This window comes from Mus musculus, chromosome 18 (assembly GCF_000001635.26).
Source record: "Mus musculus strain C57BL/6J chromosome 18, GRCm38.p6 C57BL/6J".
Taxonomy (NCBI): domain Eukaryota; kingdom Metazoa; phylum Chordata; class Mammalia; order Rodentia; family Muridae; genus Mus; species Mus musculus.
In genome coordinates this window covers 75,018,435-75,039,428 of record NC_000084.6, presented here as the reverse complement: position 1 = coordinate 75,039,428, position 20,994 = coordinate 75,018,435, and the positions used below count along the sequence as shown (strand labels likewise).

General features: G+C 46.6%; 1 protein-coding gene across 6 annotated transcripts in view; it reads right to left on the bottom strand.

Moving 5' to 3' along the window:
* The window catches only part of Dym (dymeclin), a 268,268-nt gene extending 247,538 nt beyond the window's left edge, over window positions 1–20,730 (bottom strand). For 2 of the 6 annotated variants that reach the window (XM_030250594.1, XM_006526216.4), the window contains exon 1: window positions 20,445–20,728. The gene's annotated coding sequence lies outside the window, so the exon portion shown is untranslated. Of the gene's footprint in view, window positions 1–20,444 lie in introns of all 6 variants that reach the window. The other 4 variants (XR_386014.4, XM_006526218.4, XM_030250593.1 and 1 more) reach the window with 4 other exon arrangements.
* Window positions 20,731–20,994: the final 264 nt, after the last annotated feature.

The window sequence follows — 20,994 nt, the reverse complement described above, 5'->3', positions numbered from 1 at the left end:
GAATTGCAGCTATGGGGCAGAGATCTCAGCACCAGCAGCCTACTTGGGAGCCCTGAAACCAGCCAGTGCTACCTGCAGCTACTGCCACTCATGGTGTGAGAGGTCAAGGATTATAATAGCTGCCAAGCACCAGGGCTACTGATGCCCAAAACTCAGAGCAACAACCTCTGACCCAGTTGCCTGCAGCTTTAAGTCTCTGGCTTGAACTGGAGTAAAGGGCACAGAGGATTAGCACTGTAAAACCTCAGGGTCTGAGGCTAGCCCCTAAGGACAAACAAGGGCCCACAAGTGCCAAAACTGAAAGAGTTCCTTCACACGGCTCACAGTTCCTATCTGGAGAGTGCAAAAGGCCTGCAACCAGCTGACGAGCAGCAAAGACATGCTACCACTATACACACAGCACTATATACCACTATACACACAGCAGCAAAGACATGCTACCACTATACACACAGGCATTCGCATATGCAATAGATCTCTCTGCCAACATAATGAGCCAATTCAAGCCGAATTAAAAGTATAAAAGCAGGTTTATTTGAGAACAGCCCCCTGACAAGTTCACCAGTCTCAGGAAGTGAGGCCAAAGAAGTCGACATGCAAACAGAGATAAGGGAGATAAGGTCAGAGAGAAGAGAAGGTAACCAAAATGTTTGGATTATCTAGGGAGGACCAGGGGACTGGGCTGGAAAGTTCAGGGTAAGGGACAAGCCTATTCTAGCCACACCCTGTAACAAGTAGGGACTGAGGGATGCTGGGAGGAAGTGGAGGCCAGGTGTGCTTTGATATGTTAAATAGGCACTTCAGCCACGCGTCCCAAGTTTGGAACTTAATACATATGTATGCTTTGTATGTGTTAGCTCACAGGTGATTCCGCTAGGCTGCCCCTCAGGGACCTAGCAACTGCTTATGTCATCACCAGGTGTGTGCAGTTGGATATGAGGATCCCTCCCCCCACCCCCACTCCCCCATCTCTCTCTGGTACCCTGTGTTCCTGGCCCAGTCTCTCTCTCCCCATTTCTGCCCATCCTTCTCTGTGCCCCCGCCTCTTCCCTGCCCTCATGACTGCTCCTATCCATAGTCTCCTTGTCTGTATGTCTGCTCATCTGCCTCTTTTCCTTCTCCAGACCCTCACTCCCCTCCCTTCCCCCAAGTAAACCCCTTTTACACCAGAACAGTACAGCATGGAGTACTCGGGCACACCTTGGCACGAGCCCACCAGGTACCCCCACTACATTATAATTCCTAACAGTATGTGTGTGTGCCTGTACACACACACACACATATTTTTTTCAAGACAGGGTTTCTTGAAACATGACTGTCCTGGAACTCGCTCTATAGACCAGGCTGGCCGTGAACTCAGAGATCCACCTGCCTCTGCCTCCAGAGTGCTGAGACTAAAGATGTGCACCACCATGCCAAGCCAATCCTACAGTCATATTAATTAACACAGGGATAAACTTGATGAAAAGTGAAAAGTATACAGGACTCTATTGTGTTTTAAAAGTATGATTGGTCTATAATTACTTCCAGGTAAAGGCCTGAATCTAATCTGCAAAGGCTGGAGGGGTGACTCAGTGGTTAAATGCACTTCTTGTTTTGCAGTGGATCTGGCTTTGGTTCCCAGCACCTACACGGTGGCTTATATCCATACAGTTACAAGATATCTGACACCCTCTTCTGGTTCTGTGGCACCAGGCATACTATTATAAAAATAAATAAATCTTTAGAAGAAAAAAATCTAATCTGTAATTCCCAGAAAGCTACCAATAAACCAGACTCACCAGTATTTCTTACACACCAGTAAGTCCATTTCACAGTGCCTACATTATCACATAATCAGTACTTTCTCACACACCAGTAAGCTCATTTCATGGTGCCCACATTACCACATAATCAGATACTAGGATCTTAGAAGCCACTCAGTGACTGAGGACGGACACCCTGCCCTGTCCATTACATGGGTGGCCACAGATGAATGGATTGTCTCCAACCTCACTCAGACCTGGAGGACTTCTGAACAATGGTAGCACACCAACCAGCTTAGTTCATCTGAGACATGACCACTGCTAATTAAAAACTAAACAATCCTCTCCAGAAGGCAGAATATGCATTGGGCTCTCCCAATATATGTACCTGAACTCTCCTGTCAAGCCATTAGCCATGATGCCGTGGGAAACAGCTCTTGTCCTCTTCCACCCACTTGAGGGCAGTGCCACCACCTTTCTAACCAAGTTCTGCCTTCCCTCTTTGATTGATAGTCCTCCACTGTAGCCTAGCCTAACCTTGAAATCACAATCCTCCTAGCTAGCAGCACAGGTGTGTGCCACAACAATAGCTTAAATTCTTTCATTTGTCCAATTATCCATGACCCTAGAAGATTCTCACTGGCTAGTTTTGAAAAAGCAAACTGTGGTTGTTTGAAAAGGAATGGTTCCACAGGTTCACGTATTTAAATGCTTGGTCGGTCATAGGGAATAGTGCTACTAGACAGGAATTAGGAGGAAGTGTGTCAATGAAGGTGTACTTTGGAGTTTCAAACGCTCAAGCCAGGCCCAGCGTCTGTCTCTCTCTTCCCGCTGCCTGCAGATGCAGAACATCCAGCCCCGTCTCAGCAGGGAAGGATTCCGCGGTTTGCGGTGGTCTGAATGAAAACGGTCTCCACAGACTCACAGGGAGCAGCATCACTGGAGGTGTGGCCTCGTTGGAGGAAGTGTCACTGGGGGAATGGGCTTTGAGCTTTCGGAAGCTCGAGCCAGGCCAATGGCTCAGTGTCTCTTCCTGCTGCCTGCCAATCCAGATGTAGAACTCTCAGCTACCTCTCCATCACCATGTCTGCCAGCACGCCACCATGCTTCCTGCCATGACGATAATGGAATGAATCTATGAAAGTGTAAGCCAGTCCCAATGAAATGTTTTTCTTTCTAAGTGTTGCCAAGGTCATGATGTCTCTTCACAGCGACAGAACACTAAGACACAAACAAAAGAGACCATAACAATTTATGTACAGTCAGCTATTCATCAGGAGACTCTGCTAATTAGCTGTCAGCACTGCAGACATCCTGGACAAACATGCCCAAGTATGCAGGTTAAAAGTGGGTTGGTGATGAAAGAGTACTGGTTTGCTGGCATAAGTAATTTATGCCTAGCTTTCTAGAGACTCGATTTTGCTTCTGTAAGTTTTATTAAATTAATAAAGAAGATAACATCAGACCAAAAGAGAGAAGCATGGCAATTTGCCTCACACAAACTGCAATGCCAGTCCACTCTCCCTGTGGTAACTTTAAGGATCCATGACCATGGCTGAAATGTACTCAGCTGGCAAGCCAGAAGACCTGGCTTTGGTCCCCAGCACCATATAAAACAAGCATGGTGGCTGGGGGCTGGAGAGATGGCTCAGCAGTTCAGAGCACTGTCTGCTCTTCCAGAGGTCCTGAGTTCAATTCCCAGGACTCATGGCAGCTCACACATGCAGGCAAAACACCAATGGACATAAAATAAAAAGTAGTAAGTTATTAAAAAACAAAAACTAGCCGGGCATGGTGACGCACGCCTTTAATTCCAGCACTCAGGAGGCAGAGGCAGGTGGATTTCTGAGTTTAAGGCCAGCCTGGTCTACAGAGTGAGTTCCAGGACAGCCAAAGTTACACAGAGAAACCCTGTCAAAAAAACAAAAAAACAAACATTAAGCATGGTGGTTCACACTTGTAGTCAACCACAGCATGCGGTGGCAGGAGAATAAGATGCAGAGAAACTGTAAGGTCAGCCTGGGTAGCTACGTGAGACTCTGCTTCAAGAAAATCATCAGTGAAAACAGTTTACTTTGCGAGTTCATCGGGGACGTGACTACTTCGTCATCACTAGAACAAGGTTTCACCGAGAAACCTACCCTTCCCCTGTGAGACTAGGCAACAGGGAAAACAGGACTACTGTGGAACCTGCTCGTGAAAGGCAGGCCTTCTTCAACAGACACGGTGCAAACAGAAGCCACAAGGATACACACTACAAAGCATCTCTGTCGTCCCACCCCTGGACCATCCAGTTTCTCAAATCAGAGAAAACCTCAGTTTCTTCTGGGGTAAAGGCCCTGCACCATGTGCAGAGAAATGCGTGTGCCATGACCTGTTTACACTGCCCCTGATATAAACCTCTGTACTCTGCTGGCACAGAAACTATCCTAAGAGTTTATGTTTTGTGCTTTAAAATGTGTTTGAGTGCTTCGCCTATGTGCTGTGCACACAAGCACACCAGGTACTCATAGGGATCAGAGAAGCGAGTCGGATGTCCTGGGACTAAGGTTCCAGACCCATGTGAGCCACCACACAGAAACACACCTGGGTCCTCTGCAGGAGCATGCAGGAGACAAGTGCTCTGAACCACTGAGCCACCTCCCCAGTGTCACTTGAGCTTCTCTAAACCCAAGGGAAGTGTCCTCAATATGATAAAGATGAGTAGAAAGGCTGCCAACAGTGCAACACACAAGCCTATGGAAGGGAGAAGCTGTTCCTGCAGCTTGCAGCAAGCAGCAAAGGAGCTACAGAACAGCCTTTACACACACACACACACACACACACACACAGCTTTCCTATCACACATCCCGCCCCTCCAGCTCTCATTATGTAAAACGGAGCTTGAAATGGCATCTTCCTACATTATATAAAATGTGTCTCCTAGGTGGATTACTCCTGAGAGACAAGAGTCAAATCAATCTCTCTCTCTCTCTCTCTCTCTCTCTCTCTCTCTCTCGCTCGCTCGCTCGCTCTTTCCTTCTCCCTGTTAACCTCTAGCACTCTGCTAAGGAGAAGGACGCTTGCTGAAATAGACATGGTCCAAGTTAATAAACACATAAAAAAATTCTTCAACTTAAAAGAAGAGAGAACTGTGCTATCCAATACAACGAAGTGGGGCTTGGGAGACTGCTCGGTAGTTAAGAGCTCTTCCAGTGGATCCGAGCTCTGTTCCCAGCGCCCGTGTTCTGGCCTCTGAAGGCACACACAGGCAGCAAACATTCACATAAACACAACTGTAAGTAAAAATTAAAAGAGCAAATCTAAAGAAGTAAAATGTTGTAAAGTACTGTCTTTACCCATCAGACGGATAAAGGCTTACACACTACCAACAGTGTGAGGATCTAAGTAACAATCAGAGCATCACCCGCAGGGATCCATAGTCACTGGACACAGGTGGGCACACTCTGAGTACCCAGTGGACCAGCATCTCCCAAAACTCCTAGGAGGCAGGAGGAAGGGGTGGGAGTGGCATTGTTTGAATGAATTACAAGTAGAAGGATGTGTGTCACTGGGATTGGGCTTGAGGTTTTAAAAACCCATGGCAGGGCTAGTCTCTGTCTGTCTGTCTGCCTGTTTGACCGACTGTCTCCTCCCCCTCGTCCTGGGGACGTAGAACTCTCAGCTCCTTCTCCAGCACCATGCCTGCCTGCATGCTGCCACGCTTCCCAACATGATGATAATGGACTGAACCTCTGAAAATGTACGGAAGCCCAAAGTTAAATGCTTTCTTTTCTATGTCATCGTCTCTTAGCAGCAACAAACAGCGACTAAGACACAGATCCTCAGTAATTTAAGCTTCTGCTTGAGAGGAAGTTGGGCAGGAGTAGGATTCTACCAACACAGATGAGTAAGCCAGTTCTCACAGGATACTTAGAACTTGCTGTAAGAACAGAGGCCCCAGAGTAGTTATTTTCAAGATCGGGATTGGGGGCTGGCAACATGGGACCTAGTAAAGGCATTGCCACCAGGCCTGAGCACCCGAGTTTGATCCCCAGAACCCACATGGTGCAGGGAGAGACCGGATTCTCCCCATGCTGCCCTCTGAGATCCAGACTCCCACAGTGGTATGTGCATGGCCACACACATGAATATACAGAAATAAAGAAAGAAACTTGCATTTTAATGTTTTTACCTAGAGGCAGAAGCAGGTGGATTTCTGAGTTCCAGGCCATCCACGGGTACATAATGAGACCCTATTGCAAAGGAGGGGAGGGGAGGGAAGGGAAGGGAAGGGAGAGAGGGAAGAAGACTGACAGACAGATGGACAAGTGAACTGACAATCTGTTGGGTTGGGAAAGACTTTATTCTGTCTGTCTGTACTGCTTCATTTTTCCCCAACAATAAACCTGCTACCATTATATTCTAAAAAGAAGGTAAGCCATAGTTCTCTGTGCTCTTCTGGGAGAGTCCAGCGGGCTTCAGGTTTGTGCTAGCGTCTCTGAGTGAGCAACTCCAGGGTATACACTCAGTCTTGACTCTCGGTCAAAAGTCAACCAGAAATCTTTAATTAGTGGATATTTTGACTTGATGCCTGGCTCTCATAAATATTAACATTAAATTCATCACTGTACTCCAGAATAAGGAACCCCTTCAAACATCAGTATTTCAGCAGTGCTGTCAGCATTCCGGGCTTATATGATTTCCCTTACAGAGCCAGGCATTCGCTCCACAATTGCTTGTGACAGGTGGACCACAAATGCTAGGTGGGAAGGTGACTACTGAGAGGAGAACAAGACCAGGTCTCTGCCACTAATGAATTAGACGCTAACGTGAAAGACATGATGTCGGTAGATTCCGGTAAATAACTATCCTGCAGCTACTTCTATCCAAGAAGCTATGAAAATATGGAAGAATTTGAGGTCAAAGGAACTTGGTACTTTTTTTTTTTTTTTTTGAGACAGGGTTTCTCTGTGTAGCCCTGTATGTCCTGGAACTCACTTTGTAGACTAGGCTGGCCTCGAACTCAGAAATCCACCTGCCTCTGCCTCCCAAGTGCTGGGATTAAAGGCGTGTGCCACCACACCCGCCCTTGGTACTTTTATTTAACTAATTTATTTCTGTTTCTTAATTACACTATTTATTTATTTACTTTGAGGCAAAGCTCTGTGGTTAAAAGCACTTCCTGCTCCTGCAGAGAGCACAGGTATGGTTTCCAACAAGCACAGGACGCAGTCACAACCTTCTCTAACGTCCAGGGCACTCAATGCCCTGTTGGAGCCTCTGTCAGCACCTGCATGAATAGGACGCACATTTACGCACTCAGGCACACATATACACGTAAAATAAATGCTTTTTAAAGTAAATACATTTTTATGTGTGTGCATGGAGAAAGGACGCCATGAAGATGCATGAAGGTCAAAGGACAACTCGAGCCAGTCAGCGCCCATCTTCCACATACACCATTTGTACTCAAGAGACTTTAAAGAGAAATCTCAAAGCTGAACCAGGTGAATAGAAAAATGGACAGTGGTCACTAGCAAAGACACCAATGGTTGGTGGAGTAATGGCAAAGTCTCTGAAAGACTGCTCCAAGTCTAAGTAGAGTGTAATTAAGTAGTGTATCACTCCACCCAGAGAATGAAGGTAATGACGTCAAACAGCCGTCGGCCAACCAGGATGAGAGCAGGGAGAGAGCACCCTACCCAACACAGCAGAGTAGGCCCGCCCCAAGAGTCTGCCAGCAGGAATTCTCACCAGCAGCCCACTCACACACGGAACCCTGGAAGATTACAGAAATGCAGACGTGGCGCAACACAGTCCAAACAAGGTGTAGGGCTGCTGGTGGGGCCCTGTCCATGGAAACAGAAGGCTGACTGCAAAGTCCTAGGACTCTAAGACCAAAGACAGGGAGGGCAATGGAGCAGGGGGTTAACACAGGAGGATGAAGCCTGCTGGCTAGCTACGTGGTTACACGAGATGCCCCAACCTCCAAGGCAGGGACTGCAAGCTTCAATGCAAGACTAAATAGCAATCCAGGGCCCAAGGGTCTTTAGCAGTCTTCCCTCCAGCTCACTTTTACAACTTCTTATACCCTAACAGCGATGCCCACACTCAGCAAGACCACCAACACGAGTTTCCAATCATTTTTTTTTTTTGTTTTGTTTTTTTGGTTTTTTGAGACAGGGTTTTTCTGTATAGCCCTGGCTGTCCTGGAACTCACTTTGTAGACCAGGCTGGCCTCGAACTCAGAAATCCGCCTGCCTCTGCCTCTGCCTCCCGAGTGCTGGGATTAAAGGCGTGCGCCACCACACCCGGCTTCCAATCATTTTGTGTGTGCGTGTGCATGCACCCACGCGCGCGTGTGAGTGGACGTTACAGGTGGTTGTGACTGCTTCCTCTGCTTGCTGGAAACCACACCTGTGCTCTCTGCAGGAGCAGGAAGTGCTTTTAACCACTGAGCTGTCTCTTTGCCTCAAAGTAAATAAATAAATAATGTGATTAAGAATCAGAAATAAGGCTGGGCATGGTGGCGCACGCCTTTAATCCCAGCACTCGGGAGGCAGAGGCAGAGGCAGGCGGATTTCTGAGTTCGAGGCCAGCCTGGTCTACAAAGTGAGTTCCAGGACAGCCAGGGCTATACAGAGAAACCCTGTCTCGAAAAAACCAAAACCAAAAAAAAAAAAAAAATTTTTATATAAAAAGAATCAGAAATAAAAGCCCAACGTGGTGGCACACAACTTTAATCCCAGTACTTGGGAGGCAGAGGCAGGCAGATTTCTGAGTTTGAGGCCAGCCTGGTCTACAGAGTGAGTTCCAGGACAGCCAGGGCTACACAGAGAAGCCCTGTCAAAAAAGAATAGGAAATAAACTGGTTAAGTAAATGTACTAAGTTCCTTTGACCTCAAATTCTTTCATATTTTCATAGCTTCTTGGGTAGAAGTAGCTGCAGGATAGTTTTTACCCAAATCTACCGACACATTACACATTAGCATCTGACTCATTAGTGGCAGACACCTGGTCTTGTTCTCCTCTCAGTAGAGAAGAGCCTTTGAGCCTAGCGTTTGTGGTCCATCTGTACTAAGCATTGTGGAGCGCATGTCTGGCTCTGTTCCTGGCAATAAGTAAGATAAAACCACTTAGAAGGTAGAGGCAGGCAGATCTCTGTGAGTTCAAGGCCAGCTTGGTCTACAGAGTGACTTCCATGCTCCTACAGACTGAGCCATCCGTCCACATCTTTCTGTTTGTTATCAACAGTGTGGCTGGGGCAGACAAATACAATCTAGGAAACATTGCCAGACTGAGCATTTATGGCAGCACCGGAACCTGCACTGCCGAGCGGTGCTCAGCAGGGATAGAGAGGACCAGAAAACTAGAACATTTCAAACTGAGCATCTCCTCACAACACAAGGTCTCCCCAAAAATAACCAGGGAAATGGGGCCAGAGCCAAATTAGACTTCAGCATGGTTCACTTGATAGCTAAGTTTTAAAAAGGCATTAATAAACAGCAAGTCAATTAAACTGTATTGGATTACAAAAGCCAAGAACTGCATCCAGAGAAAAATTTAACATTTGACTCTTTAAAGCGAAAAGTTACTCAAAAAATTCTGTGTGGAATAATAATAGCTATAAATATTTTCAAAAATATAGGAAAATATTCCCCAGGGGTTGGTGAGATGGCTCAGTGGGTAAAGATGCTTGCCACTTGCCAAGATGGCCTGAGTTCCCTGGAAACCATATGGTGTAAGGAGAGACCTGACTCCTGCAAGCTGTCCTGACCTCCACACACATGTACACGAGGGCATACACAGACATACACTCACACAGACACACACCCAAACAGATAGAAGGAAAAAAGGAAGACAACCTGAAATAGAATCTCTAGACATGTGTAACAACTGACAGTGTTAGACATGGGTGGAGCAAAAAGAGGTGAAGCTGAACAAAATATAAACCCTGAAGAAATGCAGGCTTGATATTATGTCTTCACGAACTTAGCCTAGCATTAGATGGCCTAAAGGGCTTTATAGACTCCTACCATTGCATAGCTATCACTCCAGCCCACAATACTGACAATTCTTTACTACTAATGAATAATAATAATAATAATAATAATGGGTCAGAGAGGTGGCTCAGTGGTTAAGATCACTTATTCTTGCGAGGAACTCGGTTCAGTTCCCAGCACTAACATGGTAGCGCCATAACTCCAGTTTCAGGGGACAGAACACCCTCTTCTCATCTTTGCAGGCACTAGGTATACACATGATGCAAAGATATACCTGCAAGCCAAACACACATATACATACAATGATAAATATAAAAAAAATGTTGACAATAAAACAATAAAAGTTCTTTTTTTTTCTTTTTTGAAGATAGAGTCTCAGTATGCCAGACTAAGCCTGAATTCAATAGTTAACTAATTTGGCTGGCTTTAAACATATGGCAACCCCTCTTCCTAAGCCTCCTGAGTGCTAAGACTACAAGCATGCACCATCATGCCTAGCTTTCAAAAAACAATCATCCTTATGGCAGGGTCTCACATAGCCCAAGCTGGCCTTAAACTTGCTATGGAGCCAAGGGTGGCCTTGAACTTCTGATCCTTCTGACTCAACCTCTCAAGTGCTGGGATGACAGGCGTGTGCCAACATACCCATGCTATAAAGTCCTAGCGACAGAATCTAGCACCGTCTGGATGCTAGGCAAGCACTGTACCAACACTACATCCCCAACTCCTAGGGATGCATCTCAAACTTCAAAAAACTTGGAGAAATGTCTTCTCTCTTATTATAGTCTCTTCCAATTTACCTTCCGAACACTAAAATATTTGTAATCTGGCCCTTTCTTCAAAATTCCTACCACTCCTTGGTCTTAAAAAAAAAAAATTAAATTTCCCTAAAATTACAGAACCATAAAGCATCAAGGCAGATGTCAAACAAACCCAAGCAGGTAAGGTGCAAAAGAGTGTTCTCTTACCCCCCACAGCCATCACACTGTAGCATTCTCTTACACCCACAGCCATCACACTATAGCATTCTCTTAACCCCCCCACCCCCACAGCCATCACACTGTCAGTACAACACACTGGTTCATGAACCAAGAACAGGATAGCATCAAAAATGAAAACATTCGGGGCTAGGAAAGATGGCTCGGCCAGCAAAGCGCTTGTCATGAAGGAGGTAGGACCTGAGTTCAGACTCCTAGTACCTGTGTGAGAAGCCAAGGCAAGCAAGGGTGTCATTTTCTAATACCAGTGTTGGGGAGACTGACAGGTGGTCCCTGACACAGTACACAGCAGCAAACACAGGCACATGCAGACAGAAGAGTAACCAAAGAATAAAAAGGAACCCTAGTATTAAAAGCAGAACAAAAAGCTGGGCTTTGATCCCAACACCTGGAGGCAGAGGCAGGCGGAGGCCTCAAAGTTTGAGGCTGGTCAGGGATACTTAATGCAGCCAGCCAGGAATACTACTAAGGTTTTATCTCAAAAATCAAAGTAAAATAACAAACAAACAAATCTACAAAATCATAAAAAAAAAAAAAAAGCCAATGAAACTCCATAATCAAAAAAGCAAGGCCGAGCAGTGGTGGCACACGCCTTTAATCCCAGCACTTGGGAGGCAGAGGCAGGGGGATTTCTGAGTTTGAAGCCAGCCTGGTCTACAAAATGAGTTCCAGGACAGCCAAGGCTATACAGAGAAACCCTGTCTTGGAAAAAAAAAAAAAAAAAGAAAGAAAGAGAGAGAGAGAGAGAGAGAAAGAGAGAGAAAACAGAGACAAATAATAAACACAAACAACTTAAAGATTAGAAGACTTAGAGATGTCTAACTTTCTAAGAAAGAGGACGTTATTATAGGACCATCACACTGCCCATGGGAAGCTCAGGACTGTTACCTTTTGCAACGTTAAACACCATGAAGACTGTGGGACAGACAGACAGAAAGTAAAGCAAACTTTAGAGGCTGGAGCGGCAGCAGCTTCCGCGCCATGTGCCAGCGTTCCCAGGCCTGACCTCACAGGATCCTTATGATCCTCTCCAAGGATTCCTAAGTGAGTGAGTTTATGGAAAACTAAGCAAACTGAGGTGCCATGGCTCAAGGGACTGTTCGCCAGTGTGCATCATCTGACGATAATGTAAACACGAAATTAAGTGAGGAAGACTAGAAGAGAGCCTCCTATGACCTCTACCGCCGCAAGGTCACAGGTGTGTCCAAAAGTCAACAATCAGAGGAGCGTACTTTTTAATAATTTATCTTCCAGTTAGTATTCTTTTCTTTTTAAATGCTTTCTAATCATTACTGTATGTACAGGGTGTGTGTGTGTGTGTGTGAACATGCTCATGGGGTCAGCACACCTTCAGGGTCTGTCTTTCCTTTTGCTGTGGCTTCCCTCGGCTCACCAGGCTTACACAGGAGGCGCTGTTACCTGCTAAGCCATCTGACCAGCCCAGTTTAGTATTGTTCTCTAACAAGATATAAGTATTAGTTAATTAGAAAGCAATAACTTTGGAATAAATTGGAGAAAAATATATTCACTACTTCAGAATCACAGATCCAAATAAGCAACTCAAACACAAAACAAAAACAAAACCACTAACAGGACAGGGCTGGAAAACCAAGCAAAGTACTCAAGACCCATCACAAGACAGCTGTATAAACACAAAGTTATCTGCCAACAGTCATCAAATATCTGAGCGCCCGCTGTGTGGCTAGCCATTTACCAAGGACCAAGATTAAAACTGTCAAGAATAGAATATTATGGGCTGGAGGGGTGGCTCAGCAGGGAAGAACAGTTGCTGCTTTTGCACAGGACCTGTGTCCAGTTCCCTGCACCCAGGTGGCAGCTCGCAACTCTCTGTACCTCCAGTTCCAGGGGATCTGACTCCCTCGGCTAGCCTTCCTGAGCACAGCTCAGTTAATACACACAGTTATTCAGGAAAGCACTCGTACACATAAAAATAGATTTTTTTTAAAGAAAATGGTTTGAAAAAATGGAATATATTTAATCTACTAAGACAATCAAATAAATCACAAGAAACTAATTAAGAAGACTACCAAACTGGTACATGCTAACTGTAATCCCTGTAAGCCAGAGCCTGAGGCAGGAGGATTAGCACTTCCAAATCCTTTCTCAAAAGAAAATAAATTATAATGTGGAAACAATTTGAAATAGTTTTCATCTGTTCTTCATCACTGTACCAAAATACCTGGGATAATTAGCTTAAAAAGAAAAGTCTGCCGGGTGTGGTGGCGCATGCTTTTAATCCCAGCACTCGGGAGGCAGAGGTAGGCGGATTTCTGAGTTCAAGGCCAGCCTGGTCTACAAAGTGAGTTCCAGGACAGCCAGGGCTACACAGAGAAACCCTGTCTCGAACCCCCCCCCCCAAAAAAAAGAGAGAGAAAAGTCTATTTTGGCTCAGGTTTTAGAGGTTCCAGTCCAGAGACCCTCTTGCATCTGCCTCTGTCACGAGAACACGTCATGGCAGGAGCATGTGGCAGAACAAAGCTGCTCCCATCACACACAGGGACAAAGAAGGTGGAGGTCCAGGCCCCATAATCACCCTCACAAGCATACCCCAATGACCCACGGGTCTCCCACAAGGCTCAAGATCTCAGTGGCTCCACAACTTCCCAATAATGCCACCCTGAAGTCAACGCCTCTAACATGTGAGTATTGTGGGACACTCAAGATCCAACCATAACTGACCCTGGGGGAAAACTGCCAAGGTCACACCATAAAACCTAGAGCTTGAACAGTAAGGGTAGTTGGCTGGGTTAGGTGAGCAAACTCAGAAACCTCCAAGCCAGAAAACAAGTGTCTGGCAGATCCTAAGGAGGGAAACTAGGTGGAGCCAGGCGTGGTGGCACACGCTTTGATTCCAGCACTCTGGGAGGCAGAGGCAGACAGATCTCTGAGCGCTCCAGGACAGCCAGGGCTTCACAAACAAACCCTGTCTCAGGAGGGAGGGGGGAGGAGGGGGGGAGGGGGGAGAGAGAGAGAGAGAGAGAGAGAGAGAGAGAGAGAGAGAAGGGAGGTGGGTCACTCTAGGACCAAAAAGAGTTCAGCTGGCTGGCAGGGAAGGGAATCAAAGTGGAAGCCTCAAGAAGCCAAAGCAAGTGGCGCATGCCTTTAATCCCAGCACTCTGGAAGCAGAGGCTGATGGGTCTGTGAGTTCAAAGCAAGTCTAGTCTACATCCTGATTCCAGGGCAGCCAGGCCTACATAGAAAGACCCTGTCTCAAAAAAAAAAAAAAAGCCAATGCTGGTGCTTTACGGAGAGACTGACTACACAGGCAGTGCAGCGCACGCGTCAGCAGGAGCAGGAGCACTGAGGCAGGGCCTGGCATGGAATTTACTATGTAGGCCAGACTGGTCTCAAACTCACAGACATCTGCCTGCCTCTACTTGGGTGGAATTAAGGCATTTGCCACCACACCCAAATAAATCATGCAGTCTTACTCCAAACATTATAGCCATAGAGTTCATATATCCTTGCCAGTTTTAGATCAGTGGACTCTACTCTTACACACTGATGAGCCCAGCCCAGAACTCTCGGATGAGTGCCAGGTGCATTTATCTGATTCTTATCTGGTATCCCAAAAACACCTCAAACTCAACACCCCAATTCTGAAATGAAGAGATATACTTCTTTTGTCTACATCCACACCACCTAATCAGGTTTGACTGATTATAGATTGGCCGATTGATCTTAAAAGTATCTCCATTTCACTCTCTGGGCAACTAAAATAAATTTTAGTCCCATTTTGCAGATAAGAAAACTTAAAGCCGAAAGGGTTGAATATCTAGTTGAGTTGTGGTTGGGCCACACCTGCAATCCCAGCACTCAGGAGGTTGAGGCAGGAGGATGTCCTAGAGTCTAAGGTCAATCTTCTAGACTGCATCATGAGTTCAAGACTCTAGACCAGCTAAGGCTACAAATTAAGAACCTGTCTCAGGAGTTCCAGGACAGCCAGGGCGACACAGAGAAATCCTGCCTCAAAAAAACAAACAAAATAAAACAAAAAAACACAAAAAGTAACACACCAAAGCAAACAAATAGCAGAATTGGGGTTGTAGTAAGTGTGGAGATTAGCCTGGAGGTTCACAAAGCAAGGCAGAAAGTGCTAATTGCCCGAGGCCACTCCAAGCCTTCCGTTTGGTAAGAGAAACTGCCTTAACTAGACATATTCGTGTCTAAATAAACGATACAACAGTGTCTCTTAATAAGTAGACAGCCACTTCTTGGTACCTCCTTCCCCTGCTCCTTGGATATTTTAGCTACAACTCTGGAAGTCCTCCAGGACCTAAAGATCAAGATCTATCCCTAGAGATGTCAGAAAAAAAAAAAAAAAAAAACAAAAAAAACAAAAAAAAAACACTAGGCCCCAAGACAATGAACTGCCATACCTGCTATTGTGTACCTCTGAACTTACATCCTGTCAGAGGCAAGATAGTATCATGTGGAAGCTACTCCTGTAACTAAATCTCTATCCTAAAAGATACAGAAGGCAGCTGGCCAGGATGGCCCACTCCTTTAATCCCAGCACTTAGGAGGTAGAGGCAGGCAGATCTCTGAGTTCAAGGCCAACCTTGTCTACAAATCAAGTTTCAGGACAGCCAGAACTGGTAGAGAAACCCTGTCTAGAAAAACCAAAAATAAACAGAAGGCTTTGAAAGTATAAGAAAACCAAGAAAAAAAAAAAAAAAAGGGTGGAGAACTGATTGCCTGAGATGCCTGAGATATCTTGAAGGAAGAGACTGGTCAAAAGCGTCTCAGGACTAACCAGACTCACCCCTGCTAAGCTTCTGAGTTCAGCCGAGATTGGGTGCATTTAGACCAGTGGCTCTCAACCTCCCTGAATGCTGCAACCCTTTAATATGGCTCCTCAAGATGTGGTGACCCTACCCCCAACCATAAAATTATTTCGTTGCAACTTCGTAACTGTAATTTTGCTACTGTTACGAATAGTATTGAATGTAAGTATCAGTGTTGTCTGATAGACTTAGGTGAGAGCCCTATAAAGGGGTCCCGACATGTAGGTTGAGAGACACTGGTTTAGGGTGTTATGGCCATATACAAGTTTTCAGGATTGTAATTCCAACCCTGGGGAGACTGAGGCAGCTGTTGCAAAGTCAAGATAAGGTTAAGCTACACAGTGAAAACCTGTCTAGAAAAATAAATAAATAAATAAATAAATAAATAAATAAATAAAATTTAATGGCAAACTCAACTGGAAAAGAAATGTACTTCCAGGGATGCTACAGAGATGATCCAGGGGATAGGAACACTGACTGCTCTTCCAGAGGACAAAGGTTCTGTTCCCAGCACCCACATGGCAGCTCACAACCCCCTATAACCTGGCCCAGAGGATCTGATGCCACACTCCTCTGACCTCTGCAGGCACTGTATATACATGGTGCACAGATACAAGAAATATACTGTCACATGACAAAGACAAGATTCTTCAGTGATAACCTAACCAATGGAGGGACTGCCGCTTCTGGAGTACGATTTTGAAAGACTGAGATAAAATTGGCATGGGGCGGTGGCACACAATTTTAACTCCAGCATTTCAGAAGCACAGGTAGGCGAATCTCGAGATGAAGGCCAGGCTGGTCTACAAAGCCAAATACAAACCAGGCAGGCTTACTCAATAAGACGCTGTCTCAAAAAGCATTTTTCTGGGGCTGGAGAGATGGCTCAGCGGTTAAGAGCACTGACTGCTCTTCCAGAGGACCTGAGTTCAAATCCCAGCAACCACATGGTGGCTCACAACCATCGGTAATGAGATCTGATGCCCTCTTCTTGTGTGTCTGATGACAGCTACAGTGTGCTTAGATACAATAATAAATAAATCATATATGTATGTCTTGGGACATATATTTATGCACATGTTCCCAATCCTGTAGATCAGTTCAGTTTAGATATAAATAATATAAAGACAATATATAAACTACTAGCACATTAAGTTCAGAAAATTAAGCTCTGCTTTAAAAAAATATATTAATAGGAAAGTAAGCTTGAAAGCAAGAGCAGCTAGCTATTCACAATCGCCATCACCTCGCTGTCAAAGCCACTCAGAGGCGTCACCATCAGGAGCCAGGTGCTTCACACCCAGGACAGGGTGACTTTAGCAATGTGGAACAGGGCAGCACACGCAAGGACTTCCACAAATCCTTTCCACCTCTGTCTCGGGAAGGAGAGGAGCAACTGCCACCCTGTCACTCTGCTCCCTGTCACTCTGCTTCCCGGGCCACAGCACTCACCCATGTACGGCTGAGTCATAGTACTTGAGAGAGAACTTCAAGTCCAGATATCCCACCTTTCAGCCTGACTGCTAATATTCACACACTTCAAGTTCCTTCTTAGCCTGCTGAATTAGGGGGTGTCTCAGAGAATCGTAGACAGGAGAACAAGCACCACCCCAGAGAGAGAGAAAGAGAGAGAGAAAGAGAGAGAGAGATTGTGTGCATGCAAGTGTGTATGTGTGTGTGTGTGTGCAAGTGTGTATTATGATTATAAGCATCTAACATTTTAAAACTATGATGAATAGCCTGGACTATGCAGTCAGACCCTGGTAAGGAAACGGAGGGGGAAGGGGAGGAAGAGGAGGGGAGGAATGTCACATGGTGTCCGATTGCTTTCTGCTTACTCACTTTGAGAGCTCTCAGTTACCACAGCGGCACTGCAAGTTCACAGGTACTTCTCAGTACTTGTTTACAGTCAGAGACCAGCGCTCGCTTGCTCGCTCGCTCGTGAGGGGCCCTGAGGAGCCCCTCACCTGCACCCCTGACTTCAAGGTTGTACTCGCCGTACATTTGTAGCAAAGCAAAAGATTCCAAAGCGACCACATTTTATGAGTGTAACTCAGGATTAGGTTACTGCTGTAAAAGCCAGGCACGGTGGCTTGAGCCTCTAATGCAGTACTTTGGAGGTTGTGGCATAAAAGGTTTTAGGGAAGTTCAAGGGAGGTGGAGAGACTTCAAAGATGTGACTGAGTAAGGACAAAGAGAGTGGGGGGTTGGGGGGGATGCTGCACAGTAAAGTGTCAGCCACACAAACATGAACCGACCTCAGATCCCCAGTGCCCAAGTAAAGGTCAATGGCAATAATAATTATAAAGAACAAGCAACGCTATAGGAGATTACCCTGGATTGTCTGTATAAAGCTCATCCAATCACATGGATCCTCAGGAGCAGGAGACGCCTTTAACCCCAGCGAGCAGCAGGCAGAGGCATGGGGATTTCTGAGTGTGAGGCCAGGCTGGTCGACTGAGTGAGTTCCTGGACAGCCAGGGCTACACAGAGAAACCCTGTCTCAAAAATTCAAGGAGAAAGAGGAGGAAGAGGAAGAAGAGGAGGAGGAGGAAGAGGAGTGGGAACCAACGATAACAGAAGAGAGTCAACTGGGACAGTATTTTGCTGCTTTGCACAGAATGAGCCAAGCTCATTTGTAAAAGTGGAGCTGAAGGACAGCAGCAGCCACTGGAAAAGCTAGAGACACTACATGCTTGTTTTTCAAGGGAATAAAAGAGGGTTTATTCTTGGGGCTGGAGAGATGGCTCAGCGGTTAAGAGCAATCTTCCAGAGGTCCTGAGTTCAATCCCCAGCAACCACATGGTGGCTCACAACCATCTGTAATGAAATCTGATGCCCCCTTCTGGTGTGTCTGAGGACAGCTACGGTGTACTCATATAAATACAAATAAATAAATCTTTTTTTAAAAAAAAGATGGTTTATTCTGAAGCCATTCCAAGTTACCAAGGCCTGGGATTACAGACTCAGGTTACCCCAAGTTCCATGAACCAACACGGGAGGAAACTATATTTCGTCAAATGAGACACACAGCTGAGTTTGTACTGCTCAACCCCCTTCTTATCAAATGGATCTGGAGGAGAGCAGTGCTCCATCTAGTTCCTGCCCAGTGCTCCCTTCCTGCGCTCAAACTACTCTTCCACCAAGATATATACAATCTTAAAGGGTGCCAACCTTTAACAACAAAGTCCCTCTAGATATCGATGACATTGAGAAGTTAGTGTTCGAAGTATGCCGGTGGTATTGTATTGATATCAAAAGAGGAGCCCTGAACCTCAGCCTCCTGCGGGTACTACTGAAAAGCTACACTTCACCGTTACTTTAAGATAATCGTGAAGGAGAATGCGCTTGAGGAGGAAGGCAGAAAGAACTAAACTGGCCTCGTCAGAGCTGGAAATGGGATGTGAGAAAGCATTATCTTACTTAGTTCAGTGTTTGTTCTTTTTTTCTTCCTCATGATGCTGACAATCGAATCCAGGACCTTGTACGTGCCAGGCAAGGATTCTACTACTGAGTCATACCTCCAGTGCGTCTCAACCTGAGGATTGGGACCCCTTCAGGGTCAAATGACCCTTCCCCAAGCGTCACCGAAGACCATCAGGCAACAGATATTTACATTACAATTTACAACAGTAGCAAAATTCCAGTTATGAAATAGCAAGGAAAATAATTTTACGGTTGGGGGGGGGGTCTCTACAAGATGAAAAACTGCATGGAAGGGTCGCAGCATTAGGAAGGTTGAGAACCACACTGCTGCAGCCTATCTGAACATTTCCACAAAGCAACAAGACCTTACCAAACCAAAAAGACTGCTTAACTAACATAGACTGTTTTTTTCTCTATACAGCTCTGGCTGTCCTGGAACTCACTCTACAGACCAGGCTGGCCTTGAACTCACAGCTACTTACTAACTTTGGGAGCTTAGCCAAGTACCCCAACCTCTAAAAGGCCGGTTCTTCGTTTTCTAGATGGGGATAGTTACCCTTGTCCAGTTTCTCTGAGCCAAAAAGATTATCTAAAAACTCCAGAGCAGGATAGTCGTTCTAGAAACCCATGAAGTCCATCCTATTAAGCAACCATTCACTTACAAACTACCTTCCAGGACCGAGCCCTCAACTCAGGCAGGAGCACCTGGTTCTGGGAAGGCTACACTGCTCCTCACCAACTCCACTCCCATTTCCTCATCTTCCTGCCCAAAACCTCCTCTCCAGACCTTCAAGGATTGCACTTCCTCCTATCCCCAGTCTCAGGGTAGGGCTTTGCTAGCCCCGTTACATCCCTTCGCTGTTGTCCAGGACTTTCTTCCACCTGCTTTATCGCTCTACTTCCCTCACACCCAATGTGGCCCTTTCCATCCTTCAGCTAACACCCAATGACTCAAGCAAATCCACCGAGGCAAAAAATAGACCAATGGTTGCAGGGCGTGAAGGAGGGAGTAGGAGCGGTTGCAAATGGGTACAGACCTCTTTCGAGGAGATAAAAATGTTGAGGGATTGCCGTAAGGAGGTACGAGCTGTGAACGAGACTAAAAGCTAGTGAGCTGTACTTCAGGGGTACTTGTCGTTTTTACAGTATAGGATGATATCGCAATAAAAACGTGTGTGTCAGACACGCAACACACTAAGGCTCGCCCTGCCCATCACACGCCCATTTGTCCAGCCAACCTCGGCTGTCCGGAGTGTCCGGAAGCTCCAACCGTTCCGGCAACCCTTGGGTCCCGGCGGGCCGGCCAGGGGTTCGGTTCCCTTGGTTCTGCACACCCCGGCGCCGAGGGAGCAGGCGGACGAGGCCCGCCGAGCTCTGCACCGCTCCGGACGGCCCAACCTTCCGGGCCCGCAGCCCTTCGGCGCGCGGCCGGTCACCTCCGGCTCAGACCCCGCGGGGCGGTACCGCGCCGGGGAAGCCCACCTGGGTCAGCGGCGCGGACTCCGCTTCCAGCCGCGGCCGGCAGGCAGCAAGGGAACGGGAGCGCGGGCGCACAGGGGCCCGGGTGTGCACGGCGGCTTAGGCCTCCATGGTTCCGTAGGTCAGGGGCTCCGGTTCCCACCGCGTTCCAGCCCCAGCGGCTGTCCGTGCGGAGACGCAGGAGGAGTTGGGGTGAGAAGGGGGAAGAGACGGAGGACGCGTCTGGGGACCGAACGGCTAAGCGCGCGCCAGCAGCGGGCGGTCCCGTGGCACGCCGAGCACGCGAGCTTCTGGGAAATGTAGTCCTTCCGGCGTTCCATCCTCCTAGCGTCTCCCGGGCAACCACATAGCCACGTGGCAAAGTGTAGAAACCAAAACCTCTAGGCTCCTGGGACTGAGAGCTCTTGCGCATGGGTAACTTAATTGAGACTAAGGTGCCTGTTAATTCCTGCTGGACAATCACACCAATGTCATACAAGTCTTTTGTGGGCCTTGTCGAATTAAAAAATAAAATATTTTTAACAGAAAGATCTCAGCAATATAATCAGGATTA